Raw genomic sequence first — 19,337 nt, forward strand, 5'->3', positions numbered from 1 at the left:
AAATGGGGACATGTCCTCCAGGAGTGCATCTAAGTCACTGCAGCTGCTAATGGCCATGGAGTCCACAGCACAACTAAAGTGATCCGAATAAAGCCCCAAGGCACAGAGAGGGCGGACATCAGCTATCTGGAACAGCCGCACTCCGCTCGTTTGTCCCTGTTGCACCACACTTCTTGCTCGTGTAGACAGAGCCAGCCTCTGCCATGTGATTTTTTGCATCATGTCCATAGTTTTGGATGAAGGCAACAATCAAGTGATGTAGAAATAGACCATCTCAGGCACTGGTGACTTTTTTGCCCCCTCAATGCCTCTATCTGCCAACCAGCAAAACTCAGATTTTATCTACTATGCAAATTAATCCTTTCTATCACATTCTTCTCCATGTCCGGGTCTCAAAAGGACACAAACCACATTTTTAGCCCTCTTAGAGAAACTTAAGTGAACCTACTTTTGCCTTGTCTCCCACTGAAAAGAGGGTTTCTAGGAGGTGTGTGTCTGTGTGTCTGTCTCTCTATCACTTGCAAGTACCCTTTTGTGATTCCTGTCATCAACATGGAAGTGCAAAACTGCCAGCAATTTGAGTATGTGGCTCAGTAATTTGACACTCACCAGATTATCCATCCAGGGACCCTGTTACTCTCTGAAATTGGCTTTTTCCAAACCTTTCTCAACCAAATTACTTAGAAAAACATGTAAAGAAATCAGGGAAGCTGTATGTAAATAAAATCCATAATAAAATGTTGGGCTATTTTATACAGCGGAGCTAGCAGAACTGGCTCCTGTGGATGAGAGTATTCCAGTTTGTGCCCATTGCCTCTTGTTCTTTCACTGAGCACCACTGGGAGGAATCTGCCTCCATCTTCTTGCCATGCCTGCTATAAATATTTATGCACACTGATGTGTCCTCATCCCAAATTTTCCCTTCTTGAGATTAAGCACTTCAACTTGCTCAGCCTCTCCCTGCACAAAAAACATCTCTCTTGCACTGGGGAGCCCAGGCTGGACCCAGCACTCCAGCTGTGGCCTCACCAGTACTGATATAATAATATTGATAACGAAGTGCTGCTCTTACATACATCTAATAGCTGTCATTGATGAAGTAAATTAAGCGCCTGACTCAAAAATCGCTTAGCTGCATTCTTTTCGATTTGATTTACAGGGTATGCACATCAATGTACTGAATCAGCCTCTCCTCTTTGAGAGCCATCCCAAGTGCATCATTTATATACAACGTAAACTGTCTAGCCCTCTACCGTACTCTGTCTGCATCTGCTTACACTTGTTTGGAATATCAAGAGAAGAAAAAATAAAGTTATGTCTTGTAAATAAGCACTTCAAGATGTCTAGCACATATATCAGTTAAAAGCCATGAGCTACTGGATCCTCAGAACAGGCATAGCTCCTTACATCTTTTCAGCTCTCTCCATAGTGGGGAATGGAATAATTTTCATTTTGCATTTGTAACTGTTTTATACACTTTGGAAAGAGATTATAAATCCTGATGGCAATTGCCAGGGAACCGGAAGGAGGAGTGAGGTCCCTCCATGATAGAAAATGAGTGAGGAGCCAAGGGGAACTCCAGCAGAGGCAATGACCCCTGTGCAGTCCCCAGGCAGCAGGGCAGGTGGCAATGATCAGTTCTTCCAAGAGCTCCGGGACAAGGATTGGTGGGGCTCTGGGTAAAGCTCTGTGTGGACCCAGCCCAAACTGTGCTTCAGTCCCACTCGCTCCTTAACCTCACATAGGCACTCATCAGCTTAGGAACACAGGTGTAAGGAAGTCATGAATTTAATGAGTTCTGTGAAGTGCAAGTCTTCTGAACAATGAGATACCAAACCAGGAAAACAAGGTGTTTCTGAAATCCCCTGTATAAAAGCAGAGAAAAATAACTGCAAAGCTTCTATGGTGTACCAGAAAAGAGAATGGATATATATGTGCATACATGCACACTCAAATATATGGAGAGAGGATATTTAGGGAAACAAACTAGAAACAAAGCTAGAAAGCCAGCTTAAAATGGCAAACACATGTTTTTAAATATGTAATTACTTTGTTGGGTTTCGAGGTTTTTGTGTTTCCCTTTTCAAATACAGAACGGATTTTTCAGCTACTACGCCTTCCACTTTCTGTTACTATCTTTGTTTATCAAATATTTCTCCTCCTGCCCCTCTTTCCCCTTTGAAGAAAAATATATAGCTTATGGGTTGGGATCTTCTGATGGCCAGCAGCTGGCACGAGTTGCCAAAGCTCCCCCTCAGAATACAGGACCTGCTCTTTCCATGGCAGTACAGTCAGTGGGAACCCCCAAAACAGGAAGGAGACAGCAGGCTCTGGTGGAAATGGCATTCTGTCACGTAAAAAGAAGACGATCTAGCCATAACTGATTCAGCTTGCTTATGTCAGGCTACCAAAAATGTTATTTCCTCAAATGACAAGGTGTGATGTAATGGCATAGGACTGGAAAAAATAGCGTAAACAGCAGCAGATTCAACTGTGCCAAAGCCAGTTCATTTGCCACCAGTTCTTCTTCTCTGAGCTTTTGCTCACATGCTGCATTTTCCCCCTCCCTACTCCAAGCTGTACGTAATCCCAAATTTACTACTTGCCTTATCAGAACTATCAACACAAAGCCTTTCAAATCTGAGTTTTTTACATGAAACCTCAAACATAAGAAAGATGTTCTGCTGCTTGCTTATGGCAGGGTAATACAAACAAGCCAAGTGTGCCTGTTAACTTTTCCTCTTATAAAATTTATTTCCCAATGACACCTTCCTCTGTGTACCTCTTTGAGGGTCGAAGGCACCACACAAAGGAGATAAAAGTTTGCATTCTTTACTTCTAAAATTTTCTTGAGAACAGAAGTTACAACGTATAAAGGTAAATTACCAAAACACATAAACTGATAATAATGCAGTCTGCTTAACTGAATATAAAGTAAAATATTACACAGAGATAAACAGAGCAAGAAAGTGTAGAAGTTAAATATTTATTGTGTCTAAGCTCCAGCTGAAAAAATGAAGTGTCTGTGTCAAAAAATAAAAGACCATCTGAGGAATATATCCTGAACACAATCATTTCTGGCTGACAAAAACAGTGAATTGTTTTATTTGGTACAGTTTACGGATCGCCAGAATATGTTTAGCACAAAAAGGAACAGCAGTGCCCAAAGCAGTGCAAGACTACAGCATGCTCAAAGTCCCTCGCCAGAGCTGACCTCAAAGCGCCCGGCGTGTTTTCACATCCTTCCCACACCCGCAGTAACTGTTGCAAGGAGCCCTGGAGCACAAGTGCAAGTTCAGCCCCAAAAGCAAGCAAGAAACATCTGCTTGTAAAGAATGTCTGGGGTGAGGTGTTTCTGCATCCCCTAGTCTGCCAGCTCAGTGGTGCACCCCATCAGGGCAAGGGCTCGGTCGGACCCCTTCAACTCCATGCTAGCACCTATGGGGTCCTAAAGGGGAATATACAAAGAATTAATGCCCTTTCTTAAAGCCAAAGAGCTGGTATATACTGATTGTGACATTTAGTTTTTTTAATTAGTACCTATTATTCAAAAAAAGTCTCAGCAAGCCTGCAGACACCAGTGGGAGACAATGGGAGAGCGGGGCTGATGGATCCCCAGCTGCACAGCTCCAGCAAAGCGAAACAACTCACAGGAGCCACCTGCATGAGCCACCACCTATAAAAAGGCACTGAAACACCAGTTTCCAAATACATCTTGTGACCCGTGTGGGAAGTAAGCCATGCTGAGCCCCATGGCAGCACACTGCAGAAACTGTGCCTGCCCTATTGTAGGTGCCTGGGAGCCGGGGACACAGCTGGAGCAGCTCAGGCTTTATCTCCTTGGCCACGGGGCCGAGGTTGCATACTCCTTCACACTTTGCAAGGTTGTGTTGAGAAAGGGTGGTGGCAAGAGCCAACTCACAGGTTAACGTCGTGGGGAAGAGGAGCCTTGGGAATATTTTTAATAAAAGATGTGGATAAGATCAGCACAGACAACATACACCCCACTAAAGTATTCCACAACCAGGTGCGTAAGTAAACTACATCTTCAGTTGGGATAAAAGCCAACCCAGGGATTAAAGCAGCATCTTGTCAAGGCTCTTCATCATAAATTACCTGTATTGTCTCTTGCAATGGGTGGAAACAATTCCACCCTCTCTCTGTGATGATGTGAGTCACTGAGTTATGCTGTGCAGTAAAACAAATAGGTCTGGCTTTGGATAACAAACCTTCCTCTCCAAGCTCCCTTTTAAAGGAAATGGACATGGAAAACAGGCTAAATATGCCTCTCCCTGGTAAAACATTATTAATAAACAGAAAATAAGTGTTGTATCCAATCAGGAAAACACTGTAATCAGATGACACTTTGAGCATATATCCAGTTTTCCACAGAAAAGAGCTACTGGGTATTGGCACAGTTTCCCAGATGGTGAGTACTGGATAGCATGCAGCCTGGCATCATGCATGGACCCAAGCTTTAGAGACAGGACACTGAGTAGCTCTTCAAAATTGTTTCCTTACCCTGTTCCTAAACAGCAAAAGTGGGTCAAACCTTCCCTTCTGACCTGGTGTTTTCCCATCCCATCCTGTCCCATCCCAATGCTGACACCTACAACCCCAGCTACCGACCTCAGAGACCTCACTTTACCATACCCTGATCTTCTGTGGCAGATCTTATTTCAAGGCTGTTTAAACTCTGTGTGAAGACGCAAATTTTGCATGACTGTATCTCTTACATATTTCTGAGGTTTTAATTCAAATAGTCTCCAAAAAAATCACTTGTACAAACAGGTGCTTGAAAGGAGGATAACAGCTACACAGCTTATCTGAAAGAAGAAAAAAAGTAGTGCTTCAGTGGCTGGAGCCAGGTTGGGCCCAGAAGGACCGATGTGGGGCTGAAACAGGTAGGATGGGCTGGAAATGAGCTACCTTTGCACAGGACCACATGGGGTCTTAGTGCTAACTGGCCCAGGAGGACCCATTTCACAGCCCAGAATTTCCCTTCTTTTGGTTCTCTGATAGATGAGGGACAGCAAAAGGCAAAATCTGTTGGTAGTGTGGAACCACCATGCTGCTTGTCTGGGTGGTTTTCCTAAAGCCAAGGCTCCACGTTCTCCCTCAGCATTAAACCTACCACCTACCTGACCATGTATCTCTTTGTGAGGCTGAATGGCCTTTTCAGCAGGAAAATATGAGTGAATAAGATTTAAAGTTCATCATCCATTTGGATATTTCTTCCACATCCAGTTTCTTTTACTACAGAGTTCAACGCATACTACAAGCCTCAAGAGCCAACTTGTCACGTATCTCGCCCAGCAGTGTCACCTATCACAGAATATTCAATATTTGTCAATAAATCCTCTTGTCCTCTTCTAACAAAAGGAAAACGGTATGGCTCAGCAACACACGCACAAGTTTCCCTTGCAAAGGTCCACGTTTCACCCTGAACGTGCCATCCTGTAGGAGCTAGGTCAGGATCTCTGCACTGTGCTCCCCTGTGCCCCACAGGGTAAAGTCCCGTACTTGCTCCAACCGAGAGTAACATTTCTAATGATTTCAACAGGACTACTCCTGGGGTGCATGACCTATAGCAAGATCCATTATCAGTGAGTCACTAGCAAAACAGGGACAGGCACCCAAGCATGTGCCATAAGAAGTGCTTAATTCTAAGTTGCCACTTCTGTTCCAGGCACAAAGAAGGGTTGATGTGCATTTTTCCATTTTTCCAGCTAGAACAGTTTTTCTAAGAAAAAAGTCTATCCTTTTTGGGAATTAGGGGGATATTTAGCCAGATTTTTTTTTTTTTTTTTTTTTTAAATCAGAACCAGTTTTGATATAACATGAGTTCACTTGTCTTCCAGCAGTAAGCACTGCAGTGCTCCATATCAATGGCTCATTTTAAACTGTTTGGCTGATCCTTGTTCTTACCCATGCAGTATTCATTCACACTGACATTTCACAGTGCCCACCATGTCTTCCTATTTCCTCTTCTCTCATTCCTAAACTTATTTCCTTTTGTTTCTTGACACACTTAACTCTCTTAGTCACCGGATAACAAGGTGACCTGAAAACAGGTATCCAGCCTTACTGCATACTTCCTACTGTTTTTGTCCTTTATTTGGCCCGTGTTAAACTACAAGAAGAGACATTTACTTGGTTATCTTACTTGTTCCTTTATTTTTCAGCATCCATTTGCTTCATCTCTGCTTCTCTACATTTTCCGTTGAGTGATCTTTTATTCCCCTTCATTAGTTTGCCTAGCAGCACCTCAAAATCCTACCCAGGCTTCCTCAGCACTGGTTTTTCTTCAATGCTTTTATGACATTTGAGTCTTGCTTTTTGTTGTAAGAATTGATAAAGATGATGGTCCATGCCCCTCTTGAGCTTCTAGGTGTCGTTTAAGGAAACAGAACTAGAGTAAATTAATATTATAAATATGTTTGAAGAGAAATCATACAACTGATGAATGTTAAAGGGTAATTCAGCCCCTGTTCCCTGCGCTGCCTGCAGTGTCAGCTTGGGGTAAGGGTATTTCGGGATGCAAGTACCTTGGGGTGGCACTTGCAAGGCCGGCAGGCGAGGGCTGGTGGTAGAAATGACAATAGGTGACAAACGGGGTTCTCGTGCCAGTCACAAGCATTTCTTATACTCCAAAACTGCCACCGGGCTCTATTTGCTTCTCCAGGGAGAGAGGTCAGCGCTGGCTCTTGCATGCTGGCACACGCTGCTTTTGTGTAAAAAGGGCAACAGGTGGCAATGCTCGCCCCAAGGTCACAGGGAAATGCGTCTGCTGGTCACGTAGGTGGGCAAACATAAAACCCCGTTCACATTCTCGTCTCACCTGTGTGACAGGCAGCAGGTACTGTGCTAGGTGGAGTTGTGGTTCTCACAATATGAGGATTTGATGACAGAATTTCAAAAAACACACAGTTGGGGAAGATTTTTTTTTTTTTTTTAGCTTTTATTCACTCGAAGTGACCATGGAGAATAAGGACCCAGGGACATTAGTGTGCAGTGCTGACAACATTAGGAAAAAAAAAAAAAAGAAAGAAAAGCAAGATTAAAATAGACTTGCAGCTGAAATTGCTCGTGGTTGAAACATACAATTTGGCACAAATCGTTGAGGAATGCAGCAGAAAGCAGCTTGGCTTGACTGAGTTGTGATGAACTGAAAATTACCTAATCAGCACAGATAGGGCAGCTTTTGCTCTCTTGTTTTTGTGCTTGTGTTACCAACCGCACACCTACCAGGTTAAATAGGGGTACTGCTCTTTTTACTAAAACCAGTGTGTGTTGGCAAGGTGCCAGCACTCCCTCGAGCTAACCCCCAAACTTCCCAGTTGTTTAGAGCATCACGGCTGTCCTGAAAGGCTCCACATCCTACTGCTTCTCCTTGGGGACCTGACATTAAAATACTGCAAATGTGCTCTTTCACTTTACGGGAGTGCATATGCAAACTTCCCTCAGCCCTCCCTGCATAATGCACCTCAACCGGCATTATCATACGGAGGTAACCTTTAGATAACAGCTTAGAGATTAGCTGATAACAAAACAGATAACAGAAAAAAAAAACAACCCAAGAGCTAGCAACCTGTCCAAAAAGTGGGATAATATGTCCTTCCTTGTATCAATTGCTTTATTCTCTGTGTGGACACAGCTCCACGCTGCCTTCAGCTGCAGTGCCCACCCTGCACAGCCTCACGCTGTGCACATCCTTCGAATGGGAGTGGAAAGGAGAGCAATGTCACAGTGCCTGCATCCTCTGGCAAGTCCCTCTGACTGAGCACAGGCTGGTCTTGAACTGTCAGTGGGAACTGCTGAAGCCAAAACATAACTATTTTTAATATTTAAAAAAAGTGAGTTCATTCATTTTCATTCAGTTTACTCAATATTCTCTTTTCTTCTGTTCAAAGGCTTGGAGAATGCAACTTCCTCTCCATTCTTATCTAAGCACAGAAGAAAATCCTTTCAAGGCCCAGGCTATAAAGCCCAGAGCAGCCCTTCACAAACTCTGCTGAGTTATCAGAGGCCTGGCTCTCATAGGGATGAAAGGACCTTTATCGCATTCCCAGAAAGCAGTGTCCGGCATGGTTTTGACCCATGCAGAAAGTTATTCCTCCCACTCTGATCTCCTAGAGAATGCCACAAAAATCTGCCAGTGTCCAGCAGCCTTGTGCAGTCATTTATAACGTGGAGTAAAAACTACAACTTCCTAAACTTCAGGAAATTCTGTCCAGCCAAAGCAAGGCAACAGATGTTTCCTGAAATTTGTCATCACCTACTCTAGCATAGGGTTGCTACCCTGAGGACATTTCTGACGTTAATTTGATGAGAATTGTGAAATGGAAGTAAAATGATGGAATAAAAACACAGAGATCACCTTCAGCCTTTTTCAACAAGACCACACCAGGCCACATACAGCAATGGGCTCCTCATTATCACTACAGGAACTAGTAACAACTCGATTTTTTTTCATGTGACAATGCACATGAATACTGGTGCTAGCTAATAGGTTCAGCTTCTTCTGGAGGTGATGAAAATCTCTCCCTTAGCTTCAACAGAGACTAGATTAGGATATAAATAATTCACAGTGGGTGCAGTGTATTGCCTGGAAGATCTATTGCTGCTTAGTGGGGTTTTATCTAAAGTAAGATGGCACTCATTTTCCACGCTGGTAGTTATATGTACTCTTTGTACAATCAGATATTAAATGCACCTATAACTTAAGAACATTTATGTCTTAACAGGAAAGTTCTCCAACAAGTGAAAAAATCACTGCCACATCCATAAATGATTCCCACAGTTTTACAATGCCAATGCAAATGGGTGTAAACAAAGTTTCTCTGATGATTTAAAAACTTCAGGTATCCATACTCTTCGTCACAAAAGCAATTTCTCAAGGAGGAGTTATTATTGAGCTTTTCTGGTGATAGAGCACATATAACTTTATGTTCTTCCCACATCAAACCTATGTGTCTGAATGTTCCTCACATAGATAAGTGCATGCATGCATACACACACACATATACACAGAAACTTGTCTGCACCCCAGCAGAAACAGTGCAAAAGAAGCAGACTTAAGAAGACCGGCCAAGCAGGGACTTTGCGACAGGACATGTGGATGGGAAAGGGCCTCCTCACCAACCTGGGCAGTCTATGGCCAGAAAATGAGCACTTTAACTCCTGGGAGGCAAAACGCTAGACACTTCCATGGGTTGGGTGGTTCTGACTCATGCGAGACCACAACTGTAAATGTAATTAAATAGTTAATTATCCTTAAGACAGAAAAACATGGCATGAATTTAAAGCAAAGGTCAAAAACACCGTTTCAAATTAATAAGAAGTTACCTGTATCTTTCAGAAAACACTCCGATTTTAAAATGCATTTAATTATTGCTTTGTATGGAAATATTTCACAAATGATTCCCGGTCGAACAGACACAAGCTAAGTTTTGGTGCTCAGGACCTCAGTGAGCCTGACATTCTCAGCCCTACTTCCACTGAAACCCCAAACGACTTTTCCCTGGCTTTCAACACAGCAAGGTTTGGTAAAAAGACGGGCCATCTCCAACCTGCTTAATATTTCCTCTTTGAGCCAGCAACCCCAAATCTTAAAGCCCTAACAAAAAAAGAGTTCATTCTTCCTCCTTCCTTTTGGACACCCTCATTAGCTTAATGTACATTTGCTCATTCTGCCAGTAACTTTCTGGCACAAAATTGTTCCAGCTTCTTAGTTAGGGAAAGTTTTTGTTTGGTTGTTTTTTTGTTTGTTTTCAATAAAACCTCATATTGGGGTCTGGTTTTTTATTGGAAAGTGGGAAGAGGGCCAAGAGTGAGAAGATGTGGTCAGCAGGGAAAACGGAGGGGGATTTGCAGCCCTGTTAAATTCCCCTTTCTTCCCCAGCAGTTAAATTTCTGTCCAGCTTCCTTCTACACAGAAAAATAGATTCTTTTCCAAAGCAAGCAAATGGATTTTTTTTCAGTCCTTCAGGTCATAGCAAGCACTTTCTTGGGTAGGTTAGTCAGGATTAGTAATTCTCCTCCCTGTTTGCAAGTACTAGAAATAAGTTTAGCACTCACATGCTCTGTTTCAGGACTGTTGCGAAACTTTCATTTTCAATATGATTCCAGCTTCTAGACCGTCATGTTCCTTTATCTGCTTTATTCATTCACAACTTGTGTGCCTGCGCTTGAAGCAGGCTTATTTAGAAAGCAGTGTGTATTTAATAATATTAAGCTCTCTACAAATTTCACAAGTGACAAGAATAGTTGGGTTGAGTGGAAAGAAACAAAATGTTAAACCAATATCCAAGTTTGCCAAATGACCCCAAAAGTGGCGAATATTCTCGTTTATAAGGACACCACCTGAAAGTACATAGTGCAAATGAAATTCAGAAAGATTAAGGAGTGATGTTTAATCAAAAGGTCTCTGCACAACTCAGAAGTGTTATAAGTTGCCCCCTTAATTAATTTTCAGAGAGCATTGCATTAATAATAGAAAGGAATTTATTCAGTAAGCAACAGCAAGCAAAACAGCGCTGGGCGGCCGGGGAGTCTCAGCTCCACCAACGGCGCGCTCCTCACCCCCGCCAGGGTCCCTTTTTATATCTTGGTAATTCCGGGATTACGCAGCACATCCTGGTATATTCTGCGACTGCGCGCACTGTTGCTAGGGGGTCGTCTCTGTCCCTCTGGTGGTCGTGAAGATGAAGGCCGTAGTCTTCCTCGGCGTTGTGGTTCAACTTCTTTTTTTTTTTTATTTGGTCGTGTTGGCCCAGCGTGAGACAGGAAGGCAGGATGTTGATACACTAGGTTAGCAACTTATCAGGAGATGGTTGCATGAGCTTTGCAGCAGGGTCTTTGAACAGAGGCAACTGAGATGCAGAAGGAGAGAAGGGGAGGGGGTTCTCTTTTTGTTACATTAAGCACAAGAATTTTCATAGTGTCTAGCCAAGCTTTATACAGCTCCTTACTTCAGCAGGGAGCTTTCACAACTCCCGCTCCTCAAACGGAACTCCTTGTTTTTATAATACAAAAGACAATGAACGAACATTTACTGTGTATTACAAGAAGCATGCTGTTGGCAATCTTACCCTGACTGAACAGGCTCGCAGATAAGCACAGTACATAGAGACTATGCACCTTAACAGCGTTTTAACATCATAACTAAAGCACCAGGCACCTAAGGCTACACCTATCCCAAACTTCTGCAAGCTATTTGTCATCGTAATACCTGAGTGCTTTCCAGGCAACAGCAAAACCTTCGGATTGTGAATAGGAAGATCTTGGCAGGGCAGACACAAATACTTAATGAGCATTTGCTTTAATGTCTTAATCGTTGCTTACTAATTTGTTTTTTGTTCCAGCAGGGGTCTGTGCATCGGCACCCTGCGCACTGCTGTCACACCACAGCCACGCTTCCCAGGAGGAGCCCGCTCCCCAGGACAGCTATGCCACATGTCCCACACCAGCACAACGGGGCAGTCCCCAAGTTAGTACTTGTCCTATAGCATTAGAAAAGATCAGGGCTAGACATTTCCCAGTAGTACCTTGGTAAACTGTGGACCTAGCTGAAAGAGGCAGCATATAAAACAACTTTTAATGCAGGCTCCTGTAGGGGGCTATGTTAGGTAACCAGTAAGAGGGCAGATCTGAAACTGGCACTGCCGGGTAACCCCAGGCTGAATAAAAGCAAGCCAGCAAGGACTTTTGACACCAACACATTGGGTTACTTAAAAGCATCCACTTACTCTGCAACAGGGCAGCAGGGTCCCCTGGAGGGCCACTATCACGTCTGGACTGGGAAGCTCTCCCACAGCGGCTCTCAGGATCATGGCTACCAGCCAGGAGAGAGAAATCAGAAATGACAGCTCTCAAGTGCAGCTGCTGGGCTAAGCCAGGTTATAAGGAAAGAAAACCAAGGGCTTTCTGCAAGGTAGGGAAAGCCATCGTTCTCGTGACAAAGCCTCCATCCCAAACCTTAGGACGGAGATTGGAGGATGAACCCCAGCCCAAGGAAACTTCCCAGAAACTTTCAATTCAGGCTGCCCAAGCCCTGCAGGCAGCTCACATCCATCCTCACATGGTGCAGCAAAACACAGGAAACGTAGGTATGAAGTGAGTAAAAACTACCCACATGAGTAAGCACTACAGAGGTATCCCTGGGCTGGTGCTATCAGTGGTACAGGGCGATAAGAGGGTTGCCAAGCGTAGCCCGGAGCTGACACTCCACTTAAACAGACAAACCCATCCAGATGGTCTTGAATAGCTGCCTATCCAGCGTTGTTGCACAGAACAAGCACAACCTGAGGAGCCCAGCAGACGCAGCTCCCTCTCTGCAGTCGCTAGGAGCTGGAGAGGTAGCACGGCTCAGCCTCCAGTGGCCATTTGTCACCTTGTCACAGCAGGACACGGCTCAGCTCTTCAGGCAACGTTGCTGATCTGTTCCTGTGCCCTCTTCCCTGCAGTTCGCAGCCTCACTTGCACATCATTTTAATTTCTGAAGTCTCATACATGCACAGGCATGCCATGCTGCTTGCACGTATCACCTGTTGCAAGGCCAAGCGGCTGTGCACTATTTTGCTGGAAATGCTGTAGTATTAGCTCACTGGACACTATATTTTGGTGCCTCAAATTCCTCAAATCTGTGGAAGGCCAGATTCTATCTGCACATCCAAAACCAGCATTGACTTCTATTAAACAACACAAGGCTCAACAATCCCTGGACAAGTACAGTTCACTGGCAAGCTTCCTTACTCCTTTTATGCTCCCTTACCAGTTATGCTGTCATTTTGCAGGAAATTTCCTTCCATTTTCATTAGTAAAGGACCAGTGCAAAATATCTTGGTGACTGATAAATTTTGAGTATATCGCTTATATCCGTATCTCACATACCTGGAGTCTTTTACCATCAAAATGTTTTAAAACCATCAGTAATAAACCCTCGGTGAGACAGGAGTGAGTAATAGAGCGCTAGGTTAGTGCTGAACAGAGGTGGCCCCAAATGCCTTCTGACTGATAGGAAAGGATGTTCTGGCAGCAGTACATTTAAGCAAGCAATCAACAACCATAACAATTATTTATGACCTCCTTTCTATGGAAGGTCCCAGCAGGTTAAAATGCAAGCCTGGATTTTATTATGAAGGCTTTATCGCTTTTAAACAAAGCAAAACAAAACTCTCAAGCACACAGGAAGAAGGGTGCTTAGTGCTTGGGTAAGATGGATGAGAAACAAAGCTGTGCTGATTTTCAGCTGGTTGTGGCATTTTGAACAGCACTGCAAAACTAGAAAAACCTAGAGGGAATAGCCACAATGAGATAGGGGGGCAATGTTTTAAGAGCTCTGGTACAGTCCATCACACACAATTAGCCACAGCAGGAGAAGAGAGGGGATCAGGGCAGCCACAGGTACATCTCCCAGCAAACTTGCAGCCTCCACAGGTAGCACCCACCACCCTGCTCTGCCCCTCTACGAGCCCAGCTAGCAGGAAAACCTCCATGACCACCCAAACAAAATGTTAGCTACAGCAAAGTGTTGGAAGAAGGTATTCGAGTCACCCCCACTCCCCCTGGCTAGCTTTGTAAGCTCATTCGGTGAGGATTTCTGGTGCTTCCTTTGCATCATTACCCACTTACACCAGGCACATGGGTTTGGGAATGTACAGAGCTGGGAATGTACAAGCCCTACAAAGTAATTTAAGGACAGCGGGTGGGAAGTTACTTTCCATTTTACCAGTACCTGGTAATTAGGTACCTGTTGCCCCCTTTCTCACTGACACAGATGCACGTAGTGGGAGGAGTTCACCAGCGGCTCAGCCCCACTCCCCCAAGCCCACCCCGTCCACACGCAGCTCTCACCTTTCTGCACCAGCAACCACAGCCACCATGGGTGGAATATCTTCTGCACTGACCCAACAGCACTGGGAAAAGTCCACTGAACCCCTGGCACTTGCCCTCTCCTCTGGGTAAAAAATCTACTTTGGGGCAGTTCAAGGATTTTATTTGTTAGTAAGATGGGAAAGGGAAAATGCTTAGGGTTAATTTGTTTCCAGGCTGGCTCTTCCCTCCTCTTCCTGGCTGGAGAGAGGATCTAGGCACAGAAAGCCTTGTTTATATAGGTATGTTTGCTCCAAGATGCAGCAAAGAAACGAGGAGCCCTGAGCCGTCCTCTGCAGCACAAAGACAGGCTGGTGCTAAAACCACCTGTAAGGAGGAATTCCTTTTGCTTCAGAGAAGTCTCGTGGCGTGAGGCTGGGCTGTGATCTGTGACTACCTTACCTTGAGACCAAGCTGCCCTGCCAGGGCTTTAAGCACTCAGATAAGCTCATCTGATTTACAGATGAGTTTGGGAGGAAGACAGAAAGCTTTCACCTCCATCTGAGAAACATGGAGAGAGTAAGAAGAGAAAGCCCCCCATGTACTGCAGTAAGGGCAGCAAAAGTTTGGACACACCTGAAAAACCAGGCCACAAGCACTGCACTTTAAAGGATGAGCAGCAGTTCTGAAAGAGGAGCAGATGTAACGCCTGATGCCGAAGTCAGGAATTTGGGAGATGGGGCAGCACCCGACCCTTGTACAGATCTAGATTAGACAGCACGGTCAATGACTTTACTGATAATTTGTTTTAAATATGAATATTTAGTTTGGCCAATGGCCAGGTAGCGGCAAATATATAGTCCAGCTTTTCCTTCAGACCCACTCTCAGTCAGCAGAGGGTTTCTTACTCCCAGAAGCAGTTTTCCTGCTTGCCCTGTAACTCCAGGCACCAACCCCCTGCTCACATCCTAACCTCTTTACCCACACCACACTTGTCCCAAGCTCAGCACCAGCATGTTTCACACACCCCAGATATCAGCCCTCATATCTGCCATTGCCCTTTTGTCCCCTGCTCTGAGCAGCAGTCTGGACATGTGGAGGGGAGAAAACACATGGAGAAAAAGATCCCTAATTCCCTCCCGCTTCAGATCAAAGTTTGAACAACAAGCTTCTGGGACAGAGGGCAACATCAGTGCGATGCACTTCAGCAGCAGCTCTTTCAGGGACAGGGCACGCAGCATTCGAGGTACTGAGGGCATCCTGGGGTGAAACCAGGCTCTGATTCACACCGAGGTACCATCCCGGGACTGAGTCCCTGAGACAGACCCACAGTGGCTGCCTGCACAAGGCGGGGGCTCCCCCTGCGTGGTGCAAGGGATCACCAGCCTGTTACGCATGTGATGGATGTAGTAACAGGGAAGAGGAAGCCCTGACCCAGCCTGTGTCAGCACAGGCTTCTGATATGAACAAATGAGGAGAGCACCCCAGTGCTGCCCAGGGGGCAAGCCTGGCTCTGCCCGAGGAGATGGATGTGGTGTGACTGAGCCAGCCTTGCAGCGGCTCTCTTTGAAGTCAGATAGATCTTATTCCAAATCTTTGAAGAAAGTCACTTTTTTTCATTTCCCCCCTCCCCCTGTGGAAAAGAAGGTAATCAGCTCCTAGTGCTCTGCTCAACATTTTTTTTTTTTCTTTCACAACCGCATTTCCTAATTTCCTCTCAGATCTTTAGCCACCACAGGAACAACCCGAAGGCACGTACATCTTTGATTACATCAAGAGCACGGCTCCTTCAGCAGCGCAGATCTTCGCTGGTATTTCACTGTGTTACCACCACTGGTAGAAAAGTCACAGTTTCAGAGTTACCCTCCTGAGGCGAGCTTTTTGCTGACACACACATGGGCCAAGCCAGGCCTGTTCCCAACTAAGTCACAGTGGTGCTGACTCCTCCGGGTTCCTGAAACTGCCCGGGGATTTAGCCCCTAATGGCACTGCCCAGACATCTCAAACCACACAGTATCTGTGCATTTCACTGATTGGGAAAGAGGGGCAAAGAGAAGTGCGTGGATCTGCCTGCACAGTAAATGAATGGCAAGGATGTGAACAAAACCCAACAATGTTTATGCCTTTGTGCCAGCTACTGAGACCCACTGCTTCAATGAGAAGTGGCAAGATAAAAGTACCCACTTGTTTAATTTTACAAATTAAACCAATCAGACCTATGTTTCAAACCTTCCCCCATTCAATTCAGGGAAAGGTGGCATAATCCCATACCAACGCAGTTTGTCTTGGGTCACTGATGTCAATACCATGACACTCAAAAGAGGTGGCCCAGCTTATTTTGCCCAGAAAATTAAGGAGTTGTGCCACATCCAGGCTGGTAAATGTGTGCTCTGGAATACTTTATCACCCCTCTACTAATATTAAAGAACACAAAAAATGATAAAAGAGATTCAAAGCAGAATAATGTCAGTTCTCTAATTTACTTAACAATTTTCAGCTTTGACCTTTTTCACTGTAAAATGTGTGTAACTTCTGAGAGTATTGCAACAGTAGTCTGAATAAAAAGTAGCCTTCCTGTTACAGCTATAGCAATGATTTCTTTTTACTCCATTATTGCTCACAGCTTGACGAATGTCCGAATTTCTTTTCTTGCATACATTGTTAGAAATGATGTAGTGACACGACCCATCATCAAGGCTAGCAGGTCTCACAGCAAAATCATGAGCTTGACCCTTGGCTTTCCCTATTTATTAATCAGTCATCATTAAGACTTCTTACTTCTAAAGTCGTACTCAGACCCCTGCGTCCTCCATAACCTTGCAGGATTGCCACTGTAATCGGAGCCGGAGCACAAAATGTGCTCCTGCACCTACGGTATGGTGATTATAACTACAGGAAGCAAAAAAAGGATTCTCTTCTAATTGCCAAGAAAAATGTCTACAACATCCATGTTCAAGCAAAACCCAGTGTCAGGACAGGAGACAGTGCACTGCTGAGGATTTTTGGATTCTTTACACAGAGTTATGTGATGAAGCTGATGTTTTATATGATGTTTCTCTATGAAAAAATAAATAAAAATTAAACATCTGAAGGCATGAAGCTGAGGCTGAATGTCCAGTGGCTAACGTCATCAACACTGAGCTAATGCATGAGTGTGCTTTGCCTTACGTCAAACCGTAACACAAAGCCCTTCTGTGTCCTCTTCCTCATGCAGCTCACCAGCAGTGCTTGCTCTTCCCAGGGTTAGCCTGAAGTAGGTCGGAGTTTATCTGGAGTGGGGAGGGACCACCTTTTCTGCTTACTGTTTGCACGCTGCCAAGAACAAGAAGATCCCTATCTGCAATCAGGGGCTCTTCAAAGCTGTAAAAACACAAGGCAGTGTAGGAACCTGTCAGACACGCTTGCATAAATCCAGAAAATCTCCCTGTAGTTAACGATGATTGAATGATGAGATGCAAATTTTGGTATTTGGGATAAAGAAAACAAACTTAGACTGCCCCTTGCATCTACAGACCCCCAGGATAATGACACTGAGCTCCAGGAACTACTCTGCCTTCACACCGATCAGCACAAATCTGGGTCCAGCCTGGATTTCCAGCAGTGACATTTGGGTTTTATCTCTTCATAAATGATTTTTTTTTGGTAAATTTGGGAAAGGCATGTGTGTCACTTGTGCTGGAAAATTTAATTAAAAAAAAAAAAAAAGTGAATTCAAACTCATTTGAATACTCTGATATATTTTGGAAGCTTGTTCAAATTATTATTTGCCAGGGTAAAGCCTCCATACAATACTGATCCACTACGGACAGATGTCCTGGCCAGCACAAAAACCTTCTGGAGTCTCAGGAAGAGAAAATGGCACAACGAGGCAGAGCTCAATGAGAAACAGCACTTGCCTTCAGTGACCCACTGACAATGACACGGTGCCACAAGCAGATGTAGCGGAGGCCACACAAAGCTCAGATGAAGATAGCAGCAAAAGGATTCCTTGAGCGAGGTTTGGGTAAAAATGGGAAAGGATGGGCACTTGTGCAATAACACAACCTTCAGGTGGTATTCCCTGGCCAGTTGTCCCACCACAGGAGCAGGTTTGGAGCGCCACCGAGCTGAGCACAGGACAAGCAGCAGATATTACTACAGGAACAGGATTCTGGGGAAAATGTGTAAGAGCCTGCTCTTAGACTTGAGGGAAAGGAAGCCAAATGCAGCCCCACAGGATGTAAAGGAAAAGTAAGTAAACGTAAACTTAGTTTATGCATACAGCATCATTTCCTGACCTGATTTGCTCACAGGCAGAATATGAGTCATGTTCATTTTGAACAGAAATATTTTCTTAAAGCAAACAAACAATAAAGCCACACAAAATTCCTAATAAATAAAAAGAGCATAATAAACTGGAAATCTGCATTCTTCAGAAGATCTTACAAATCCCTCCAGGTTACTAATAAAGCAAGTGAGGCCAGTTCCTCGCATACTTGATGTTCAGTGGTGTTTACAAAAATCTGCAAAGTAACAGCACTGGTTAACGGGAGGTGCAAAAATGTCACGGAGTCAAGTGCACACCGTGTGCACCTTCCTGTCATTTGAAAGCCAACAGCCCTCCTTTGGGTGTGACCACGTTATGGCCAGGTGGAAAAAAAAAAGAAAAAAAAAAAAAAAAAAAGAAAGAGAGAGGTAAAATAAAAAGCTGCATGTTTTGAATGCCACCAAAGGGTCATTTTGGTACAACTCATCGGGGGGCAGAAGTGCAAGCGTACAATAATTCTAGGATTATAACACAGGTAGTGTTGTAGCCCAGAGGAATTTTGGACACAAACACATTTCTACTTTTCTGCTTTGCAGAAAATAATGCCACCATGCTGAAGACATCCTTTCAGCCTGTCATTTAGACAGATACTATATGAGAATTTATACAATGAAGTAGCTGCCAACAGAAGTTGGTGTAGATGTCTGTAATCCAGACCACCACAACTACTTGGTTATTACTGCTTTACATGAGCAACATGCATTGATGACCAAAACCAAAGACCTAGCAAAACAATCAGTGGACAAAACTCACACCAAAGCCAGCTGAGATTCTGAGCAGTGCAGTTACAGGAAAGGGTAAAACCTCTATCCAGAAAAAGCCATGCATAAAGTGATTTCAAATCCTTTCATACTACTGTTTGTTTCAGTGACATGAGCTCCGCTCCAGCCACCACCCATCCAAAAAAAAAAAAAAAAGAAAGAAAGAAAATATTAGGTAATCTCTGTTTTTATGGCAGGTGGGTGACATCTGCACCATACTCTGCTCTCCAAAGAAGGTGCTGCAGTACGCAGCTGCAGCCCCCCAGGCCCTCAGCCCTGCCTTGGTGAGGCTGCGCTCAGCAAGCTCTCTCCTCCCCAGCTTTGAGTGATGACAAGCAAGGAAGCTGAGCTGAGTCCAAAAACATGTTAAGAAAACCCAAATAAATTCAAAATGTACTTGCTGATACTTTATGATCCCACCAAGCTGCTGTGAGAGGCCTTACCTTCTGGTTTAG

General features: G+C 44.4%; 1 long non-coding RNA gene across 1 annotated transcript; it reads right to left on the bottom strand.

The window, feature by feature from the left end:
- Window positions 1-9,506: 9,506 nt before the first annotated feature.
- On the bottom strand, window positions 9,507-18,957 carry LOC137856232 (uncharacterized). Its single transcript, XR_011096295.1, has 3 exons — window positions 13,858-18,957; window positions 11,751-11,836; window positions 9,507-10,874 (listed from the first exon to the last, which is right to left on the bottom strand). It is a non-coding gene; the product is annotated as an uncharacterized lncRNA (long non-coding RNA).
- Between the last annotated feature and the right edge of the window lie 380 nt (window positions 18,958-19,337).

The sequence above is a fragment of the Anas acuta genome, chromosome 4, assembly GCF_963932015.1.
Source record: "Anas acuta chromosome 4, bAnaAcu1.1, whole genome shotgun sequence".
In the NCBI taxonomy this organism is placed as follows: domain Eukaryota; kingdom Metazoa; phylum Chordata; class Aves; order Anseriformes; family Anatidae; genus Anas; species Anas acuta.